A 23,216-nucleotide genomic window follows, 5' to 3' on the forward strand; every position below is an offset into this window, starting at 1 on the left:
CAGCCTTTTTGATTATGATGTCAGAGTTGTTTCTGAGGCTGTGGATGGCACTGTGTTCTGCATGGCTGAGGTTATGGGGTAAGCGATGCTACTTTTCCACAATTTCAGCTCGTGCATGTCGGTGGAAGCACTCTATGTACACACAGAAAACATGAAACAATGGGTTTATCATACACACTGTAAGGAGAGTGATCACTTAAGATAAGCTATCACCAGCAAGGGGGGAGGGGGAAAGGAGGAAAACCTTTCATGGTGACAAGTGAGGTAGGCTATTTCCAGCAGTTAACAAGAATATCTGAGGAACAGTGGGGGGTGGGGTGGGGAGGGGGGAGAAATAACATGGGGAAATAGTTTTACTTTGTGTAATGACTCATCCATTCCCAGTCTCTATTCAAGCCTAAATTAATTGTATCCAGTTTGCAAATTATTTCCAATTCAGCAGTCTCTCCTTGGAGTCTGTTTTTGAAGCTTTTTTGTTGAAGGATAGCCACTCATAGGTCTGTAATCGAGTGACTAGAGAGATTGAAGTGTTCTCCAACTGGTTTTCAACTCTCAGTGGGATCAGAGGGTAATGGCTTGTAGAAAGTGGTGTTGGAGAGCTGCCTAGTAGCCTCTTGTTCATACTCCGACCTATTCATGATGACGACAGCACCTCCTTTGTCAGCCTTTTTGTTTTTGATGTCAGAGTTGTTTCTGAGGCTATGCCCTCTGATCCCACTGAGAGTTACCAAAAGAAACTACAGCATTTGCTCAAGAAACTCCCTGAAAAAGCACAAGAACAAATCCGCACAGACACACCCCTAGAACTCTGACCTGGGGTATTCTATCTGCTACCCAAGATCCATAAACCTGGAAATCCTGGACGCCCCATCATCTCAGGCATTGGCACCCTGACAGCAGGATTGTCTGGCTATGTAGACTCCCTCCTCAGGCCCTACGTTACCAGCACTCCCAGCTATCTTCGAGACACCGCTGACTTCCTGAGGAAACTACACTGCATTGGTGATCTTCCTAAAAACACCATCCTAGCCACTATGGATGTAGAAGCCTCTACACCAACATTCCACACAAAGATGGACTACAAGCCGTCAGGAACAGTATCCCCGATAATGTCACGGCTAACCTGGTGGCTGAACTTTGTGACTTTGTCCTCACCCATAACTATTTCACATTTGGGGACAATGTATACCTTCAAGTGAGTGGCACTGCGATGGGTACCCGCATGGCCCCACAGTATGCCAACATTTTTATGGCTGACTTAGAACAACGCTTCCTCAGCTCTCGTCCCCTAATGCCCCTACTCTACTTGCGCTACATTGATGACATCTTCATCATCTGGACCCATGGAAAAGAAGCCCTTCAGGAATTCCACCATGATTTCAACAATTTCCATCCCACCATCAACCTCAGCCTGGACCAGTCCACACAAGAGATCCACTTCCTGGACACTACGGTGCTAATAAGCGATGGTCACATAAACACCACCCTATATCGGAAACCTACTGACCACTATTCCTACATACATGCCTCTAGCTTTCATCCAGATCATACCACTCGATCCATTGTCTACAGCCAAGCTCTACGATATAACTGCATTTGCTCCAACCCGTCAGACAGAGACAAACACCTACAAGATCTCTATCATGCATTCCTACAACTACAATACCCACCTGCTGAAGTGAAGAAACAGATTGACAGAGCCAGAAGAGTACCCAGAAGTCACCTACTACAGGACAGGCCCAACAAAGAAAATAACAGAACGCCACTAGCCATCACCTTCAGTCCCCAACTAAAACCTCTCCAACGCATCATCAAGGATCTACAACCTATCCTGAAGGACGACCCATCACTCTCACAGATCTTGGGAGACAGGCCAGTCCTTGCTTTCAGACAGCCCCCCAGTCTGAAGCAAATACTCACCAGCAACCACACACCACACAACAGAACCACTAACCCAGGAACCTATCCTTGCAACAAAGCCCGTTGCCAACTCTGTCCACGTATCTATTCAGGGGATACCATCATAGGGCCTAATCACATCAGCCACACTATCAGAGGCTCGTTCACCTGCGCATCTACCAATGTGATATATGCCATCATGTGCCAGCAATGCCCCTTTGCCATGTACATTGGTCAAACTGGAAAGTCTCTACGTAAAAGAATGAATGGACACAAATCAGACGTCAAGAATTATAACATTCAAAAACCAGTTGGAGAACACTTCAATCTCTCTGGTCACTCGAATACAGACCTATGAGTGGCTATCCTTCAACAAAAAAGCTTCAAAAACAGACTCCAACGAGAGACTGCTGAATTGGAATTAATTTGCAAACTGGATACAATTAACTTAGGCTTGAATAGAGACTGGGAATGGATGAGTCATTACACAAAGTAAAACTATTTTCCCGTGTTATTTCTCCCCTCCACCCCACCCCACACCCCACTGTTCCTCAGATATTCTTGTTAACTGCTGGAAATAGCCTACCTTGCTTGTCACCATGAAAGGTTTTCCTCCTTCCCCCCCTGCTGCTGGTGATGGCTTATCTTAAGTGATCATTTTCCTTACAGTTTTCAGACTAGCAGCCCTGTTAGTCTGTATTCGCAAAAAGAAAAGGAGTACTTGTGGCACCTTAGAGACTAACAAATTTATTAGAGCATAAGCTTTCGTGAGCTACAGCATCCGATGAAGTTAGCTGTAGCTTACGAAAGCTTATGCTCTAATAAATTTGTTAGTCTCTAAGGTGCCACAAGTACTCCTTTTCTTTCTCCTTACAGTGTGTATGATAAACCCATTGTTTCATGTTCTCTGTGTGTGTATATCAATCTCCCCTCTGTTTTTTCCACCAAATGCATCCGATGAAGTGAGCTGTAGCTCACGAAAGCTTATGGTCTAATAAATTTGTTAGTCTCTAAGGTGCCACAAGTACTCCTTTTCTTTTTGCGAATACAGACTAACACGGCTGCTACTCTGAAACCTAAACCTTTGATCATTTTTGTTGCTCTCCTCTGGACTCTCCAATTTGTCCACAACTTTCATAAAGTGTCACACTCAGAACTGGACCCTGTAGTCCAGCTGAGGCCTCATCAGTGCAGAGCAGAGCGGGACAATGACATCCTGTCTCTTACATACGTTAGCCCTTTTCACAACTACGTTACACTGCTGATGCAGATTCAGTTTGTGATCCACTCTAATCCCAAGCCCCTTTCAGCAGCACAGCCATCAGCCAGTTATTGCCCCTGGTGTAATTGTGGTAGGGCAGTCTATGGGCCTGGAGTGGGGCCATGCTCTTTTCTTATCTCTTGTGTATTTATTGCCTAGGTGATGACTCCAGCAGCGGTGGTGTCAGGGGTTCCTCCCCACAAGGTAAATGCTTCTGAAGCATGTCTTTATTCTGGGGGCTCTATTTAGGGAAAGGTGGGTCCTGGGCTGGGCAACCCCTAGTCTGAATGTGATCACTGTGGCAATGGATGTAGAGGAAACACACAACCACAGAACAGGGTGCCAGGCTCATCCAATGCAGCACATTCTCCCTGCAGGTCTCCCAGGCTTTAACCAGCATTGCTGAGCTGGGCAACATCTTTGCAGGGCAGGAAAATGGCTCTTTCAAAGGGGGAATCCCAAATCCTTCTAATGGGAAAGTTTCATCTGGAGTTCCCTAACACCCCCTGCTAAACCGGCAGTCAGTGAATTATTTCCTCCCTCTGCACTCACTGTATTTGGTGTTGTTCTGGAAGGAGGCACCAGATGCGTCATCACACCTGGGCTCACAAGTTCTGTCTCTCTGTGTAATTAGTTATTTACGCTCTGTGCTCCAGTCCTGGAACAGAGATGTCACAACCAGCATGTGGGCAAACCCCTCTTTCAGGAATCTCTGCCCAACACCAGTGCCCGGTTCCCAGGGACTTTAGCAGAACCCCAACCTGGCTGTTTGCCTCAGCTCCACGCAAAGCATTTGTATCAGCAAACTAACCCACCCTCTCCTGAAGATACAGCTGGTGCCAAGGCCTTGTGCTGCCCTGTGCCCAGGGCAGGGTCACCCCCGCGGTGACCTGCCAGCCACACTGGAGAGGGGCGATAGGGCCTGGGCTGCTGCATCTGTCGCTGGCTCTTGTGAGGCCTTTACATAGAATCCTGGTGCAGCCTGAGCAAACTGGGGCAAGAGTGACCCTGTGCTGGGGAAAGGGAGGAGCCTCCCCAACAACCTCCCATCAGGGGAACGTGTCCCCTGCAGCATGATCCCCCCCCCCCCCCCCTTTAGATGTAGGACTCTGGTAGCTCACACGGGGTAGCTGCTGTTCTGTGTCTAGTGCTCGCACTGCAGCCCCACATGCTGATTTGCACACGGCCATCACCATGTCCCTTTCCATGTTGCAGGGCCAGACATGTTGTCCGTCGCCATCTGGGCCACTCGCTGCACCCTGGTTCTGCTCCTCCTGGTGTCTGCGCCCATCATCACCTTCATGCTGGAGAAACGGGGCCTGCCCCAGCCTGCAGGACTGGAGAAGACTCGTGGTGGGAGAGTCAGCATTTTCCGGGATGGGGAGGGGGACAATGGGGGATCTCCATTGACCAACTGTGAGCACGAGGAAGGGTGAGGAGGAGGCTGGGGAGATACCAGTGACCAGCTCTGAGAGGGTGTTGGGGAGACGCCATTGGTCAGTGATGCAGAATAGGCCCCTGTGATAACAGTTTTTGCCCAGGTAACTCCTCCAGCCTCCTTCAGTTCCCCTTCCTTCCCCCATCAGGGACTTTATCAGTCACTGACTAGGGTTGCCAACTTTCTATTGGCTAAAAACCAGACCCCTGAGGCCTCGTCTGTGCCCGCCTCTTCCCCAAGGCCCTGCCCCTTCTCTGCCTCTTCCCAGGCCCCACCCCCCGCTTGCTCCTCTCCTGCCTCCCCCATCATTCTCTGCTCTCCCCCCATTCCTCGTCTCTGGATCGTCTCCTGCCCCCTGCCCTGCTGGGCTCCCTCTGCTCCGGGGCTGAGATGGGAGCTGCTGCAGCCTGATGCAGGCTAAGCACATACTGACATGGGTTGATGACTTGGCGCCTCGCTCCCTCTCCCAGTAACTGGACCTTCAGGGTCTGATCAATACACCTGACCGGACATTGCTAGGTCCCCTTTTTGACTGGACATTCCAGACAAAACCTGGGCACCTGGCACTGGCAACCCACTGCCCTGCAGCCCTCTGCTCACTCTCAGCCAGTCCAGGGCCACGCCCGAGCTCTTTCAAATCTTAGCCCTGCCATGAACTGTCCTAATCAGACAGCCCAGCCCAGGTCCCTCCTTCTCTGCAAATAATCCCTCCTGCAGAGGGGCTGTAAATTTAGAGGAGGTGGATGAGTTAATGATTAAGGCACCAAGATAACACTTCTAGAAGGTTGAGGTTCATTTCCCAGCTCTGCTACAGAATCCATGGGCCTGTCACTTCCTCTCCCTGGACATCAGCTCCCCATCTTTGACATGGGGATAATAATTCTGCCTTGTCTCAGGGGAGAATTTTCAAAGCCCCTAAGGGATTTAGGAGCACAAATGCTCTGTGCCCACTGCCTTGTGTTCCTAAGTCCCTCAGGTGCTTTTGAAAATTCTCCCTTAGACTGTGAACTCTTCCAGCCAGGGGCTGTCTCTCACAAAGGGTTTGTCTGCACAAAGACAGGTTTCAGAGTAGCAGCCGTGTTAGTCTGTATTCGCAAAAAGAAAAGGAGGACTTGTGGCACCTTAGGGACTAACAAATTTATTTGAGCATAAGCTTTCGTGAGCTACAGCTCACTTCATCGGAAAAGATGTTAGACTTTGTGTAACAGCGCCACCTAGTGACTCCTGCCAGAGTGATACTAATGCTAATTGTGCCTCAAGAGCTCCTGGGGATACGACATTTCTGTCCTGTGAGAAATTCTGACCTTTCACATTTTATTTTCATCCTGAATCAGGATGAAATGTCAAAATTTCAGATTTTGCAAGGAACACAAATTCAACAACATTTCAATTCTGAAAGACTGAAGAGCCGTGTCGAAAGGTTTTGATTTTGAAGAAACAGCATTTTCTGATGGAAAACTCTTCCACTGGGTATTTTTCAACAAGTTCTGCACACATCTCTGCATGCTGTACAGATCTCTGGCCCTCACTCAGGAAAGCTCTCAAGCGTATGCTCCAGTCCAACCCTATCCACGACAGCACCTATGTTTGTGCTTAACTTTAAGCACTTGCTACAGTCCTTAAAATGGCTGAAGTTAAGTTTTAACCTGGGTGCTGTCCCAAATAGTGATGCAGATGATACAGGGGGAGGGATAGCTCAGTGGTTTGGAGGAGACACTTGATCTGCTAAACCCAGGGTTGTGAGTTTAATCCTTGAGGGGGCCATTTAGGGATCTGGGGCAAAAATCTGTCAGAGATGGTACTTGGTCCTGCTGTGAAGGCAGGGGACTGGACTCAGCTCAACTCAATGACCTTTCAAGGTCCTTCCAGTTCTATGAGATAGGCATATATTATACTATATTCCCTGAAGCAGGGCAGTTCCCACAGGATTGTTTCCTGCCTTGAGAGCTGGGTGGAAATCCTGGTTTGTTGTCACAAAAAAATTGTGAAGAAAACTATTTCATTCAGAACTTTTTATGGAAAATTTCAGTGTTTTGATGAAAAAATATTCATGAAGCTCAACACAAATTTTTCATTTAGCCTCATTTTGACAAGACAGTTTCCTTTTCTGGGGGGTTTCGGAACCAAAATGAGACAAAACTGTTAATTCAGAACTACACAAAATGTTGTCTTTCATTTCAAAATTATTTTTGTGAAAAGACTAACATGGTCCTTGCATGTGAATTGTTTTGGGGAAAGTTTTTGATTTCAGTTAAACTGTGTTTTGATTTAAAAAAAATGTTTAGCAAAAGAAATTTTTTGGAAAATCTTCAACAAACTTTACTCAGAAAGAACAGCCAATAACCTCACCCTGCAGATAACCGTGGGCTGAACTCCCTGGGTAAGTTCATGAGGATATTAGGGGTCAATTACCACAGGGTTCAGCCAGCTCCAGCCAGTGCGGATTTGCTGGTGGCTGCTTGGAGAGGCCATTCACAGCACGGTTTTTTCCTAGGGCTGCATCTAAACCTCCTGTTGGGAATTACAATCCCTACCGTCCTGGTTCTGGCTGTGGTGCTTTATCTGCTGGGAAAGAAAGGTGGGTATGAGAGTGATGCCAAGCAGTGTTAGCAAATGTACAGACAGATGTGGCAGAGACAACCCCTTTGATCCCCTGTACCCAGTGTCTCTGGAATGGTGGGGAGAGAGATGATCAAAGACACAGTGAAATTGATCATTTGTTTTTGGGAATCTGGCTGGGGAGAAAGATCAAAAGATGATAAAAGGGATTATCATTGTGATCAATTATTTCTATTGCAATAGCACCATGGAGCCTCAGTCACAGATCAGAGCCCCACTGTGCTAGGTGCTGTACATTATTTATTAGGTGTGTTACTGTAATGCCCTGGAGCCTTAACCAGGGATCAGGACCCCACTGTGCCGGGTGCTTCACAGATCAGTAACGAAGGGGACAGACCCTGCCCCAGAGAAGGTCACAATCTAGGACCCAGCCAGGGGCGTGTGTATGGATGGAATATCATCACGCAGGTACCTAAGGCTGCAGTTCAGGAAGGCATCCCCTAGTCAGGAAGGGCCCTTATGCCTGTGCCCGTGTGTTAGTGCTTTCCTGAATCAGGACCTAACAACTCTGAAAATAGAGCTCTGGACACAGCTCTGCCCTGCCAACCTTTCCTCACCCAGCGTCTCAAGCCCCAAGCTTTCACAGCACTCGAGTCACCCCAACAATCTTGAGATTGGCTTAAAACTCAGGGGATTTCGAAGAAGTCACCAGTGTGGGTTCTTTGTATTTGTCTGGGGGATTTGATCTTTGGGGGTCTTTGGGTCATATCTTCAGGCTTTTCTCCCCAAACATGAGGGTTATAAACTTACTTTTTTTTTTTAATGAAAGCCGAGATTCTCACTGAAGCCCCTGACTCTCAGACCTGGGGCTTTACATAGAATATGAAATACCATGAGATTGCCACTAAAATTGTCAGACTTGGCCACACCACTCCAGGGGCAGTCAGTGGGGCTGGCGCAGGAGAGAGCTGGGCTGGGCCGTGGGGACAGGCTCTGCATCAATATGATGATGAATTTGGGCCCTGTCACTCAATTTCTCTCTCTCTCTCTCTCTCTGCCCATGAGGAAACGTGGCCGCATCTCTGATAACATTGTCTCATTGCTTCCAGTTGTGTCTCTACCAAGGGATCAAAGGTAGGAGGAAATTACTCCCTTTCCCATCTCATTTTCTTTCTTGGTCTGTTCTCTCTGTGTCAGATAATGGCCAGCAGCCACTCCAGAGTCCAAGTGGATCTCAGCTCTCCTGCTGCGAGGGACAGGGGGGAGGGAGGGGGGGTTCAGTCTGGTTATTGTGCAGGGATTTTTGAAAAGGCCAGGGAAGGATGGATTTTACCTAGGGAGGTGGTGGAATCTCCATCCTTAGAGGTTATTAAGGCCCGGCTTGACAAAGTCCTGGCTGGGATGATTTAGTTGGGTTTGGTCGTACTTTGAGTCGGGGCTTGGACTAGATGACCTCCTGAGGTCTCTTCCTACCCTAATCTTCAATGACTCTATGATTTCCTGGTCGGGATGGGATCTGGGGGTTAGGAGGAGACACTTTAAGGAAGGGGTTAGCCAAAGAGGCATGTTCCCATTGAATTCACCTGCAGCAGAGTGAGCGTGTTTGAAAATCACCCTGACGTGTTTGAAAGAATGAAAGTAACCCCATTTCACACTCAGGGGGTGTCGGGGCTACTCACCCACAAAGCAGCCATGACCAAGCCAGCTAGTTCCCTAGAACCAGGTCTGTTCTTCCGGGGCGGGGCTAGGAGTAGCCAGTCCTGGCTGGGAACCAAGGATCTCCTGTCCATCTAGCTGCAGTGGGTAACGTGCAATGTTAACTCCATCGGCTACAGCTCCATGGGCAGCATGTGAGTCCCCCGTTCGGGAAGACAAGCCCTGGCCCGATCTCTTCCCCCCAAGGCTGTGCCCCTCCCCTCCCCTTTTGCTCCCTTCCCCCACCAGATCCTTGAGCCCCCACCATGGCCAGAGGAGCCCTGCCTCAGCCACCCTGAGTCCAGGCCCACCGGCTCGCCCAGGCCACCGGCCGACCTGCCCCAGCTGCCCCAGGCTGCCAGCTGGCTCACCCGCCCTGCCCGCCCTAGCCTCAACCGCAGCCAGCTTTGGGGGAGAGGCTGAGTGAGGGCGGGAAGAGGAGTAGTGTGGGCAGGGCCACGGGGGAAAAGCAGGAGGTGGGAAAGGATCCTCGGGGCAGAGTGTGAGTGGGGCTGTTTTGGGAGACTTAGCCTCCGCTGGTCTATGATACCCGCCACCCATGTGCAGCTGGTTTAGTGCCAGGCAAGGTGCGTCCACACATGGACTCGCCCCAAAACACTCACAGTGGGTTCACTCACAGCATTCATGAACTTGGTGCAGGTCTGTGGGGCGGGTGACCAAGGCGTTGCCCTGCCACACGCCTGCTGGGGAGAGCTGGGCAGCAGGGACGCCTGTGGGGATTCAGAGTGCGCCGTACGTGTGAATAACACACAGGGCAGAGGGGGAGCTTCCAAGTGCTCCTGGCTCCCTGTCTGCCCAGCACCACACCCAGAGACCCTGCAAGGACCCTGCAGAGAGTCTCTAAGGGTCACTTCCCATTGCTCTGCAGCCAGCACCTGTCACACAGGACTCCCCTCGACTCCTGCTGCCTTCCCCCTCTGTCCCTTCTGCAGCCCGCAGGGCTCACTGCAGCCCTTCTGAGGGCCACGGGGCCCATACACTCATTCTAAGCCCTGAGGGTGGGTCAGAAAGAGCAAGGTGGGAGACCCGGGAGTCCATGGGTTGACCAGGTGCACACAGAGAGGGAAAGGCGCATGGGGAGATTAGAGACAGTTTCCAGGCTCTGGCAGTGTCCTGCCCAGACTGGGTTCCCAGTGCAGCGACTCTCCCAGTAAAACTGGTGGGGGTAGAGGGGACATGACACACAGACCCTCAGTGCTGAGAGACCCCACCCCGACTCCCAGCTGTGTATGTTCCCTGCCTGCCTCCTGTGCCCCCCACCCATAGGGCTCTGTAGCTGCCTCTCCCCAAACATTCCTTCCTTCCCTGCTCCTCCCATATGACCATACTGTCCCACCAGACACCCCCACCCTGCCTTCCTGGGTCATGGGAGCTGATTAGCAGACTGGGATAGAAAGAGGGCTCTGAAGATTCAATTCCACATTATGCAAAGACATTAAAGTTGAGCCTTGAGGATGAACATTCACCCTTTCTACATTGTGAGCAGCCCTGGGCCAAAAATCCAGCTTTATTTTGGTGAAAAAAATTCAAAAAAAAATTTTGTTTGAAATTTTTCACAGAAAATGTGGGGGTTTTGACAAAAGAATTTTTTGACAAAAGAATTCAGAATGTCCATTCAAAAGAAAACAAAATCAACATTTTCTTTAAGGATTTTTTTTCACTGAAAAATTCATTAAATCATACAATTTTGGCCAAACATTTGACTTTGGTTAAAATATTGTTCATGAAAAAAATTCCTGTTGAAAAAGGTCACCCAGTTGTAACTTTGTGAAAATGACAGTGTTCTCTTCAACTTCTGTCCTGAGATGTCAGGGTTTTTCTGTTTCCCCCAATCTTAACCCTGTGCTGACCTAGTGGGGTTTTGAGTGGTGGGTTTCTTGGCCATTTTGCTGAAGTAGAACAGGATGTTCAAGTCTCAGCCTTATTAGACTTTCCCTCCATAAATGATGAAGCTGCTACCTTCCCTGATTATCCAGAAGTAGGGCTTGCTGCCTTTCCACTGAGTGTGAGCTGAATGGAGATGTAAGGTCCTAGCAGGAGAACCAGCCCTGGGAAGAAATCTCCTCACAGCTGGACCTCTAAAAACAGACTCAGTGTCACTAAGTTTCAGAGTAGCAGCCGTGTTAGTCTGTATTCACAAAAAGAAAAGGAGTACTTGTGGCACCTTAGAGACTAACAAATTTATTTGAGCATAAGCTTTCGTGAGTTACAGCTCACTTCATTGGATGCCGATGAAGTGAGCTGTAGCTCACGAAAGCTTATGCTCAAATAAATTTCTTAGTCTCTAAGGTGCCACAAGTACTCAGTGTCACCAAGGTGACACACAGCACGCGGCATCGCTGACACCCCCTGTCCTTATTACTCCCCACAGGGAACGAGCCCAGCGTGACACCAGCAACACTCCTGCAGATCATATTGAATGTAAGAACTTTTGGAGAGTATTGGAGTTACCGGGGTCACCTGCACATGAGGGAGAAAGGCGAGGGCTGGGAGTAAATGTGTTAAAGTAGGGGGTGGACAGATCCCAGGTCAGACTGTCTGGCCAAGAGTTAGAGAAACAAACTGCCTGAAATCAAAGTGAATGAGGAGAAAATGTTCTCAGGGTCCCAGGGCTCATGCATCTGAGTCCCTGAGGTTCCTTTGTCCCATCCTTTGCCTGTAATACCCAGTCCTGCATTGCCATGGCTTAGGACAGTGGTTCTCAAACTAGGGCTGCCACTTGTTCAGGAAAAGCCCCTGGCGGGCCAGGTCAGTTTACTTGCGGGAAGGGCGGCAAGCACATCCTTCGGCCCACGCCGCTTCCCGCAGCCCCCATTGGCCTGGAGCGGCGAACTGCGGCCAGTGGGAGCCGTGATCGGCCGAGCCTGCGGACGGGGCAGGTAAACAAACCGGCCTGGCCTGCCAGGGGCTTTCCCTGAACAAGCGGCAGACCGGCTTTGAGAACCACTGGCTTAGGGCACTGTGGCAAATTGTTACCACTTCCCCTCCTTCATGGAAAGGGCACATGCCGGGGAACGCTCCCATTGGAAAGTGTCCCACCCCCTTCTCTGGGAGCTGGGTGCCTCATAGGCATAGTTTAGGTGCCTCATGGTCCTGGTCTCTTCTTTGAGCCAGGGTCTCTGACTCTCCCATGATGCACCACTTTCTCCCCTCATGGTGACAGGAAATAGTACATCATGGGAGTCCCTGGTTGCAGTGAATCGCGGGAGATGAAGCCCGGCCAGTCCAGCCTGTAGAGGAGAATATGAGCATGAGGCAACTGACCTACAAGTCTCATGCGGATCCATGCTGGTTTTCTGAACCAGAATATTTCTGGTTTTGGCCAAAATAGTTCAGTTTGGGGACACTCATTTTTTTGAAATTTTCTGCCGAAAGCCACCTCCGTTTGTGACAAAATAGCTCTGTGGAAAACCCCGACAGACAGTTTCCACTGAACATCCTCAACAGCCACATTAAATCCTTCTGCTTTGGTATCACCTAGCGACTCTGATCAGGAACAGGTTCCATTATGCTCAGTGCTGCTCACCAGGGAGCCCTGCCCTGGTTGTGGGGAGAGGTAGGAGCCGTGGGGTTATAATTCGTGCTCAGTGAGGTGCCTTCCCTTAAGGACATTTACACCCAGTGACAATGTGTAACTGTCCTTCTCTCCCCAGATGCCTCCGTGAACTGGGTGGGAAGCTCCAGGGTGAGTCGCAGCTTTTATTAACGACAAAGTGAAATGATAGAAAAGAGCGATTTGTTTGCCTGTTCCAACTCAGCAGTGAGCCATGGGCTTCAAACATGGATTTACTCAGGATTCCCAGGCTTCAAGCTGTGTCTGTTACCCTGGTCTCACTGCTGGGGTCACAGATCTCCACCCAGGCGCAGGTGGCTGCCTCCCATAGCTGCTGTTAGCCTGGCCGGTCAGGCCCTACCCCCCATGGACACACAGACACGCATCCAGGTGAGAGGAAAACATCCTTCCCAAACTCCACACCGCAGCGATAGGAGAGAAACCCTCATGGCCTGAAAATCTATCAGTTATAGAGGGGCTCTCAGCACCAGCCTCTGCAGTCAGACAAACAACCAAAGCAGAGATGTTCAAGGTTAAAAGTCCCCATTAAAACTCCTGGGAACTGGACATTCCAATCCCACAGGCAGGTTTGAAAACCTCCTTCGAAATGTTACCCAAGTGGGAATCAACTCTAGTGAGACAGATCCTATAAGTGAAGCCCCAGCACCACTCGCTGGTAACCCCCCTCCCCATCATGGACCTCCCAAAGGGGAAGGAAGACAGAAAAGGGGTGAAATCCTGGCAGTTTCAAATTGACTTCTATGGGGCAGGATTTTCCCCCATGGGTCTCCAAGCAATGTAGGTGTCAGAGGGGCGTGCGCGGTCTCACACTGCTAGCAGCGGCTGTGCGGTGGTGCACACACCCTGGGTACCATGTTAGTGGCAGGGAAAGCTGCAAACACACAGCTTCCTTCCCCCAACTGCTTCCTTATGATAATTATTTGTCCACACTCCAGCTGACATTGGCAATGAACAATGTGATACAGCATGGCCAGAAGGCAGCAGGAGAGTGATATAGGAGAGATATGTAAGTCCCAGGATGAGGAGAAGCCTTATTCCCTGTTGAGGGAAGAAAGGTTTCTATAGATTAATTAAAAGCACCTGAAGCCAATTAGAGCACCGGAAGCTAGTCACCTGATAAAAAAACCCTGCTTCAATCAGCAGGGGAAGGAGATGGAGATGGAGATGGCAGTTTGGAGGAGTTGAAGTAGAGGAGAGTTAGGAGAAGTGCTGTGGCTGGCTAGAAGACCAAGACCCTAGGTAAAGAGACACCCGGCTTGTGCAGAGAGAGAAGGCAGGAACCCCACAAGCTGAAGAGCAGGAGAGGGAAGTAGCCCAGGGGAAGGAAGCACTAGTTCAAGTGGTTTACCACTATCCCTTGGGCCCCTGGGCTGGGACCCAGAATAGAGGGTGGGCCTGGGTCCCTTCCTCTCCACTACCCTTCTCTGGGTTACTAGTGGGACAGTAGATACCCTAGTTCAGGGGCAGGAAACTGTGCCCCGAACTTCCCCCCCTCCCAAAAAAAAGAGGAAGCGTGGGACCCATCACAATCGTACTGGCAATTTGCCACAACAATAACCCTGGATTTTTATTTCTCCTCCTCTAAAGATGGATGGGAGGAGTTTGGGTCACTGAAGTTCTGTCATTTTTATCATTATTAATTATTATTATTAATATAACATTGTATTGAGTGTTTAAAGCAGTGTCACAAAGGGAAGAGCTGTGTGTGGCTATCATGGAGGGCTAGCTGGTCTCCTTGGAGTTAAGGTTGATGTTAGCATCCCGTTATCAGCCTGAATTTCACACACACCCCGAACAAATCCATTCCAGAGGAAATGAAATTTGATAACCACATCACATGACTGTGTAGATCTTGTCCTGAAAATCTGGGGCAAAGACCTCAAGTGATCTCAGAGAGTTGGAGCCTCATTCACTTTTCAGAGATTTTCCGAGTATTACTTTGGCTGTTCTTATACTAACAAATGCCGATTTATCCTTTAGAGCTTTTAGTAAGTGGTTGTAGGACAGGGTACTACTTACAGAGATATTTATGACTCCTGTGAATTCAGAAGCTGGTTTAACCCTATCAGAATTATATATATAGGTTTCCCTTTCACCCAAGCAGTTAGTCAATACTCTGGGTCTGTGCATAGTTACAGTGAGAGGAGAAAGTGATGACAGAGTCAGGTATATTTGTTGATGCAACCCTACTTATTTACATCTACAAAGTCCTGTTTCCCTGAACACAACAGGAACCAAACAACAGGAGGCACTTTCTTTGATCCCAGCTGCAAGCCTCTTTCCAGCCAGCACGCTGCCCAAAAGCTCGCTCGCTCTCCCTCTTTCTCACTCTCTGAGCTTTCAGGGTCCTGCTACCTGTTCTTCTCTGGCTGCGTCTGGCTTTCTTATTGATTCCTCTGGTTGCTTCTGAGGTGTTTCTGCTGCTTCTCTCACACAGCCTGGCCCTGAGGAACCCTGACCACATGGCCCTGCCATGCCCAGGCTTTTCTGCGGTCTGCTCCTTGAGCGGTGGTTTTCCATTGCTTCAGCTGAGACCAAATAAAGGGACATTTAATGGTTCCCTTATTTAGCTTGAATGAAAGGCGGTTATCACAGCCACCAATTTCAGCAAGGAGCTGCGGTTGCCCATAGATCAAAGACACACTTGTTGGGAGCCAGCCAATCTTCAACATAACAATAAAATAATAAAAAGTGCTTGGAACCATTATAAATATTGCCATTAATAACATCAATCATTAAGATACCAAACTGAACAGGAAAAAGCTACACTGCCTACAGCACACATGAATCCTTATTTCAGATAAGATAAGCTGTGAAAAAGGCTAATGCAGTCTCCTAGGATATGTCAGGTGAGGTATTTCCAGTAAGGACAGGGAAGCGTTATTACCATTATACAAGGCACAGGTGAGACCTCATCTGGAATGCTGTGTGCAATTCTAGTCTCCCATGTTTAAGAAAGATGAATTCAGACTGGACCAGGTGCAGAGAAGGGCTACCAGGATGATCTGAGAAATGGAGAACCCACCTTACGAGAGGAGACTCAAAGAGCTTGGCTTGTTTAGCCTAACCAAACGCAGGCTGAGGGGAGATATGATTGCTCTCTATAAATACATCAGAGGGATAAATAACAGGGAGGTGGATGTTACGCGATTTATGTTAAGTGAATGTCTACACAAGAACAAATAGATATAAACTGGCCATCAACAAGCTTAGACTTGAAATTAGATGAAAGTTTCTAACCACCAGAGGAGTGAAGTTCTGGAACAGCCTCCCAAGATGAGCAATTGGGGCAAAAAACCAAAATTGCTTGGTAAGTTTATGCGGGGGATGAGACTATCTACAATCGCTAGTAGCTGATCTGCAACTGCTAGCAGTAAATATCTCCAACGGCCAGAGATGGGACACTAGATAGGTCGGGCTCTGACTTACTATAGGTAATTCGTTGCCATGTGTCTGTCTGGTGGGTGTTGCCCACATGCTCAGGGTCTAACTGAACACCATATTTGGGGTCAGGAAGGAATTTTCCCCCAGGTCAGATTGGTAAAGACCATGGGGTGTTTTTGTCTTCCTCTGCAGCATGGGGCACGAGTCACTTTCAGATTTAAACTAGTGTAAATTGTGGAGTCTCTGTAACTTTAAGTCTTTAAATCATGATTTGAGGACTTCAGTAACTCAGCCAGAGTTTAGGGGTCTGTTATAGGAGTGGGTGGGTGAGATTCTGTGGCCTGCAATGTGCAGGAGGTCAGACTAGATGATCATGGTGGTTCCTTCTGACCTTAAAGTCTATGAGTCTATAATAACAGCCCATCACAGAAAGAACCTGGAACTACCTCGATGGGTCAGCTGACTTGGAGAGAAGGTGAAAGACTCCTCTGCCCAGCTGGAAAGTGTCAGGGAAAAAGCCAAGCTGTCTGGGGAGCAGAAAAGGGACAGACCAAGTTCTGGGGAGGGGGAAATCTGAGCTTCCTGCCTCAGAGGGGTTTATGTAGGAAGTAAAAAGAAAAGGAGTACTTGTGGCACCTTAGAGACTAACAAATGTAGGAAGTGCGTCCATTGGTGTTTCCCAGCCTAGATGCCCATTAGAATTGCTCCTGCTATACGTTCAACGGTGGTGTCAGTCAGACATTTTCTGGCTTCATTTTTCTGGCTTTAGGCTGGCTTAGCAAAAAAGTAACATCACTGTGTTTTATCTTAAAGCATCCACCACCCCAGAGAGAAGAGACACCGACATACGCAACCATCGCTCTGCAGCGGGACAGATGTCATTAATGCTCTACTTGCTGAAATGCAGGACTCATCAGTATGCAGCTGCATCATAGAACCTCCAAAGGGGGACCTTCTCTGAGGCCACAGTTGGACAATGCACAGTGACCCTAAGTACTGTAGGACACCGGAATATTCTTAGGACAAATGTTGCCTTCTGGAAAAAAAGTTTCTTCTGAGTAAAATTGGGAAAAATACCCAAACTCTATATTCCTACCCCCTGACTTTTTATATCGACAGTTCAGCTCCCAAGTCCTCTTAGCTCTGTTTAGAGATTCCATTTTCAACCCAAAGTGTACAAAAATCATGAGGCAGCCCTCCCCCCCCCCATCCCAAGAGTGCCTTAAGAATTCATGAGATTTTTTTAAAATTATGCATTTTGCTTGCTTTTGTTTGACTTCTGGTGTTTGACTGTTTGGAGGTCAGGTTTTCCAGGTGTTCTTCATAGCCAGGAGGGCTAGAAACTTACTCATTTCAACAAAACCCAAGATTTTCACATAATCCCAGCACCTCAGGAGTTGGGCTTTAAGAAAAACAGCAAATATTATGAGATGCACTGTGAAATCATGAGAACTGACAACAGCGTCAGGGTCTCCTTTGAATTTGCAGGTCTGTTTAATGTCATGTGGGTTTGTAGGGATAAGATGAAATATAAATAACAACCAAAAAGTATTAGTCACAAGCTATGGCTTTGTGAAACTGTTTTTAGCCTCATCCAGAGAATGCAGCCATGTGGATGCAAGAGAACATCATGCCAGTATTTGGCTCCCTGGAAAGCAGTCACTGCTTGAAGCAATTAAACGGCTTTGGTGTTTGGGTTTGAGCTATGTTTGGCAGGAATTCTAGACTGACGGTCAGATTTCTGTAAGCACCCAGCAGCTGATAAAATTTTGCATTTGAGGTCAGCGATTGTCTGTTGCTGGGTCCTGGTTGCTTTGGAAAATCTAGCCACTGCATTTAGGAGCCTAACTGAGAGCTGAACAATGGAAAATCTGTCTGTGTTGTGAGCTTTCAAATGAGTGACATAGGCCCTGCTGCTAGTACAATCAGCACCTGATCAATGTCTCTGGATCATGCTGCAGATACTGGTGGATTTGGGAATCATACTTTCCCTTTTGTACCTTTGTTTTGTGTTGCTAGTTGAAGCTCTTTGAACAGTTGTGAGTGTGTTTAACTATCCAGAGAAGCACTTTTCTGCAGGGCTTCGAGCTCCCTTACACATTTCCATAGCGACTCAGGGCAACTTTCAACTTTCAGGTAATTAAGAAACTGAATTGTGCAAAAGAAAAAAAAATCATCTTCATTGTGACTGGCATCTTCTGCTTCAGGTTCATGCAGACGGTAACCCACCTCCTTTTCTCCCTCACAGCTGGCTTTAATTTAGCTTTGCCACTCCCAGCGCTCAAAAATCACAGGTCAGGCCGCCCAAATCATGAGAAGAAAAGGAGTACTTGTGGCACCTTAGAGACTAACAAATTTATTAGAGCATAAGCTTTCGTGAGCTACAGCTCACTTCATCGGATGCATTTTGGCTTAAAAAACAAGAGCCTCTCAGAAATAATCAGTGTTGGGTTTTCTATTTGCTTTTGGTGTTGGAGCCTTTGAAGTTTTATCTACATAGTGATGCTCAGGAACATTAATCCCAATTAACTAAAGGTATGCATCGAAAGTGGATTGGTTAAACTGCATTAAATTCCTGTGAGGACACTCTTACTCAGAATTAAACTCTTAATTCAACCGAAAAGAAAAGGAGTACTTGTGGCACCTTAGAGACTAACAAATTTATTAGAGCATAAGCTTTCGTGAGCTACAGCTCACTTCATCGGATGCATTTGGTGGAAAAAACAGAGGAGAGATTTATATACACACACACACAGAGAACATGAAACAATGGGTTTATCATACACACTGTAAGGAGAGTGATCACTTAAGATAAGCCATCACCAACAGCAGGGGGGGGAAAGGAGGAAAACCTTCCATGCTGCTTCGATGCTGCTTTTCCACAATTTCAGCTCGTGCACGTCGGCGGAAGCAGTCTATGTAGAAATCCAGGCTGCTGTTTCGACCTTCAGGAGGAGTCCACCCAGAATCCTTCTTTTTGTAGTGTTGGCAAGAAGGTCTCTGTGGGTTAATATGTTGGTCAGAGGTGTGTTGGAAATATTCCTTGAGTCTGAGACGTCGAAAATAGGATTCTAGGTCACCACAGAACTGTATCATGTTCGTGGGGGTGGAGGGGCAAAAGGAGAGGCCCCGAGATAGGACAGATTCTTCCGCTGGGTTAAGAGTATAGTTGGATAGATTAACAATATTGCTGGGTGGGTTACATTTGCTCCAACCCCTCAGACAGAGACAAACACCTACAAGATCTCTATCATGCATTCCTACAACTACAGTACCCACCTGCTGAAGTGAAGAAACAGATTGACAGAGCCAGAAGAGTACCCAGAAGTCACCTACTACAGGACAGGCCCAACAAAGAAAACAACAGAACGCCACTAGCCATCACCTTCAGCCCCCAACTAAAACCCCTCCAACGCATCATCAAGGATCTACAACCTATCCTGAAGGACGAGCCATCGCTCTCTCAGATCTTGGGAGACAGACCAGTCCTTGCTTACAGACAGCCCCCCAATCTGAAGCAAATACTCACCAGCAACCACACACCACACAACAGAACCACTAACCCAGGAACCTATCCTTGCAACAAAGCCCGTTGCCAACTCTGTCCACATATCTATTCAGGGGATACCATCATAGGGCCTAATCACATCAGCCACACTATCAGAGGCTCGTTCACCTGCGCATCTACCAATGTGATATATGCCATCATGTGCCAGCAATGCCCCTCTGCCATGTACATTGGCCAAACTGGACAGTCTCTACGTAAAAGAATGAATGGACACAAATCAGACGTCAAGAATTATAACATTCAAAAACCAGTTGGAGAACACTTCAATCTCTCTGGTCACTCGATCACAGACCTAAGAGTGGCTATACTTCAACAAAAAAGCTTCAAAAACAGACTCCAACGAGAGACTGCTGAATTGGAATTAATTTGCAAACTGGATACAATTAACTTAGGCTTGAATAGAGACTGGGAATGGATGAGTCATTACACAAAGTAAAACTATTTCCCCATGGTATTTCTCCCCCCCACCCCACCCCCCACTGTTCCTCTGATATTCTTGTTAACTGCTGGAATTAGCCTACCTTGCTTGTCACCATGGAAGGTTTTCCTCCTTTCCCCCCCCTGCTGTTGGTGATGGCTTATCTTAAGTGATCACTCTCCTTACAGTGTGTATGATAAACCCATTGTTTCATGTTCTCTGTGTGTGTGTATATAAATCTCTCCTCTGTTTTTTCCACCAAATGCATCCGATGAAGTGAGTTGTAGCTCACGAAAGCTTATGCTCTAATAAATTTGTTAGTCTCTAAGGTGCCACAAGTACTCCTTTTCTTTTTGCGAATACAGACTAACACGGCTGCTACTCTGAAACCTGTGATTAATTCAACCGGTAGCTGAACTCACTTCCAAAGTGAACTGAAGTGTGAGTGGGAGAGTGAAGAGGGGCCTAGGGAAATACCACTGACCAGCTCAAAGCAGGGTGTTGAGGAGACACCATTGCTCAGTGCTGCACAATAGGCCCCTGCTGTAAGAGGTAACTGCTGCAGCCTCCTTCAGTTTCCCCCTTCTTTCCCCCAACAGTGATGCTGTCAGTCACTCTGCCCTGCAGCCTACAGACCTCTGCTCACTCCCAGCCAGGCCAGGGCCACGCTGAGCTCTGTCAGATCTTAGCTCTGCCACAACGCCTAGTCAGGCAGCCCAGCCCAGCCCAGCCCGGCTCCTTCCTTCTGAGGATGGGCTTATGGTTAAGGCACCAGCATGGGACTTCTGGGAGACAGGGATTGAATTCCCAGCTCGGCTACATGTAAGGCGTCTTTTGGTCCTTTGCTAAAACTCAGTGGGGATTATTTGGTTGGGTAGCTCCCAGTACCAAGGGGAAGGGTCAATGGGACATCAGGACCCTGAGACTTACAGTCCCCAAGGGCAATGGGCAGAGGCCAATGCTCCAGGTCAGCCTGATTGACAGGGCAGGCAGGCTAATGAGGGAGTTAGGAGGCCAGGGGGTCCTATCCTCCATGTGAGCTGGAGCTACCTGGGCCAGAGTGGGGCACAGCTAACGAGAGAGCAAGGAGCCATGGGCAGCAGATGACCCAAGGGCTTGGGGAGGCTAGTCCCAGGCCGGCCCACCCCTTCTGCCTGGGGCCCTGCCCCTATCCCTATCCCTCAAAAGAGCCCAGAGAGTCCCCCCCCCCCAACCCCATCAGCCTCAGGCTGGCTGAGCACCAGCCCCCAGCCTGAGCCCCGGAGCGGCAGGCAGGCAGGCAGCTGGGCACGGCTCCCAGTGCTGCGGGTGGATGGGCAGCACGGCCCCCAGCCCTGAAGCACCTTGTGGGCGGACGGTGCGAGCACTGGCTCCAGCCACCAGCCGTTTCTGGCTGCAGGCCCGCCCCCAGTAGCCTCAGCCCAGGGCAAGGGAGCTGGAGCCCTCCCAAATGTGGAGGGGGGCCGCGGGCCCTCGCCTGAGGTGGAGGCGAAGGCAGGTAGCCCCCTGTTAGTGTCCCAGGCCTAGGGTGACCAGATGTCCTGATTTTATAGGGACAGTCCCGATATTTGGGGCCTTTTCTTATATAGGTGCCTATTACCCCCCACCCCCTGTCCCGATTTTTCACACTTGCTATCTGGTCACCCTACCCAGGTGCCCCCTCCCCGGCAGGTGGAGGGACCCAGGCTCCCCACAGCTGCCTGTGCAGCTCTCCCCAACCTGCCCAGCGGCAGCAGCAATTCAGAGCTGGGTCCCATCGCCCTGGTGATTCCCAGGAAAGGGGGATCCGCTCGCTGCCACTGCTCCAGGACCGTCCCTTAGCCTGGGCCTGGAAGTGCCCCCGGAGCCCCCGTTCCAGCTGGGGGGTGGGAGGGCGGGAGGAGCACAAGGAGAGGGAGGATGTTAGAGCAGGCGTCAGAGGGGTTAGGCTCTGGACACAGCTCCTTGGCTGTCAGCTGGTGAGCTCCTTGGTGCAGCAAGTGGCCTTCACTGCATGGGCTGCGGGGGCAGGCCGAGGTAGCAGCCAGGCCCTAGACAGCCCCCAGTGGCTGCCCTTGCTGAGGGGTTGCCTCTCTCCCGCCCATACTGCCCCAGCTGGGGCAGTGGGTGTTCACGCCAGGGCCGCTGGTTCTAGGACAGCACGCAGCACCCTGCCCCCACCCTCTATCTGAGCCAGGCGTCGGTCCGGCCCGGGGACTCTGTGCAGCTCCAGTGCTCCGTGTTGTCCTAGGCCCTGGCCACTCGCATCATCTTCTTTAAGGACGGGGAGGAGGTTTCGTCCCAAAGGAGCTTCTTGGGGAAACTCACCTACAACTTTGACCATGTGGTGTCCGGGGGCAGGTCTGGCAATTACTCCTGTGGGTACGAGATCAAGGCCAGCAAGAACCAGGTGACCAGATCCCAGCTCAGCCCTGCCCAGCACCTCAGCATCACCATAAGGTGCATGTGTGTGTGTGTGGGTCCGTATCCCAGCTCAGTCCTGTCCAGCCACCTAAATCTTCCATGCTGCACATTAAGCCCATTACTTCCTGTACTACCTTCAGTGGACATGGATACCAATTGATCCCCGTCCTCTTTATGGGCCTGGAGTGGGGCCATGGTCTGCTCTGGTCTCTTATTTCAGAGTAGCAGCCGTGTTAGTCTGTATTCGCAAAAAGAAAAGGAGTACTTGTGGCACCTTAGAGACTAACAAGTTTATTAGAGCATAAGCTTTCATGAGCTACAGCTCACTTCATCGGATGCATTTGGTGGAAAAAACAGAGGAGAGATTGATATACACACACAGAGAACATGAAACGATGGGTTTATCATACACACTGTAAGGAGAGTGATCACTTAAGATGAGCCATCACCAGCAGCAGGGGGGGGAAAGGAGGAAAACCTTTCATGGTGACAAGCAAGGTAGGCTATTTCCAGCAGTTAACAAGAATATCTGAGGAACAGTGGGGGGTGGGGTGGGGGGGAGAAATACCATGAGGAAATAGTTTTACTTTGTGTAATGACTCATCCATTCCTAGTCTCTGTTCAAGCCTAAATTAATTGTATCCAGTTTGTAAATTAATTCCAATTCAGCAGTCTCTCGCTGGAGTCTGTTTCTGAAGCTTTTTTGTTGAAGGATAGCCACTCTTAGGTCTGTGATCGAGTGACCAGAGAGATTGAAGTGTTCTCCAACTGGTTTTTGAATGTTATAATTCTTGATGTCTGATTTGTGTCCATTCATTCTTTTATGTAGAGACTGTCCAGTTATCATGCATTGCTATAACTACAATACCCTTTGGGGAGAGAGATAGCTCAGTGGTTTGAGCATTGGCCTGCTAAACTCAGGGTTGTGAGTTCAATCCTTGAGGGGGCTATTTAGGGATCTGGAGCAAAAATTGGGAATTGGTCCTGCTCTGAGCA

General features: G+C 49.0%; 1 long non-coding RNA gene across 1 annotated transcript; it reads left to right on the forward strand.

The window, feature by feature from the left end:
- Positions 1-3,317: 3,317 nt before the first annotated feature.
- LOC122457261 lies at positions 3,318-11,294 on the forward strand. Its single transcript, XR_006276737.1, has 4 exons — positions 3,318-3,364; positions 7,093-7,176; positions 8,267-8,291; positions 11,245-11,294. It is a non-coding gene; the product is annotated as an uncharacterized LOC122457261 (long non-coding RNA).
- The last annotated feature ends 11,922 nt before the right edge of the window (positions 11,295-23,216 follow it).

Source organism: Dermochelys coriacea, chromosome 23 (genome assembly GCF_009764565.3).
Source record: "Dermochelys coriacea isolate rDerCor1 chromosome 23, rDerCor1.pri.v4, whole genome shotgun sequence".
NCBI classification, from domain to species: Eukaryota; Metazoa; Chordata; order Testudines; family Dermochelyidae; genus Dermochelys; species Dermochelys coriacea.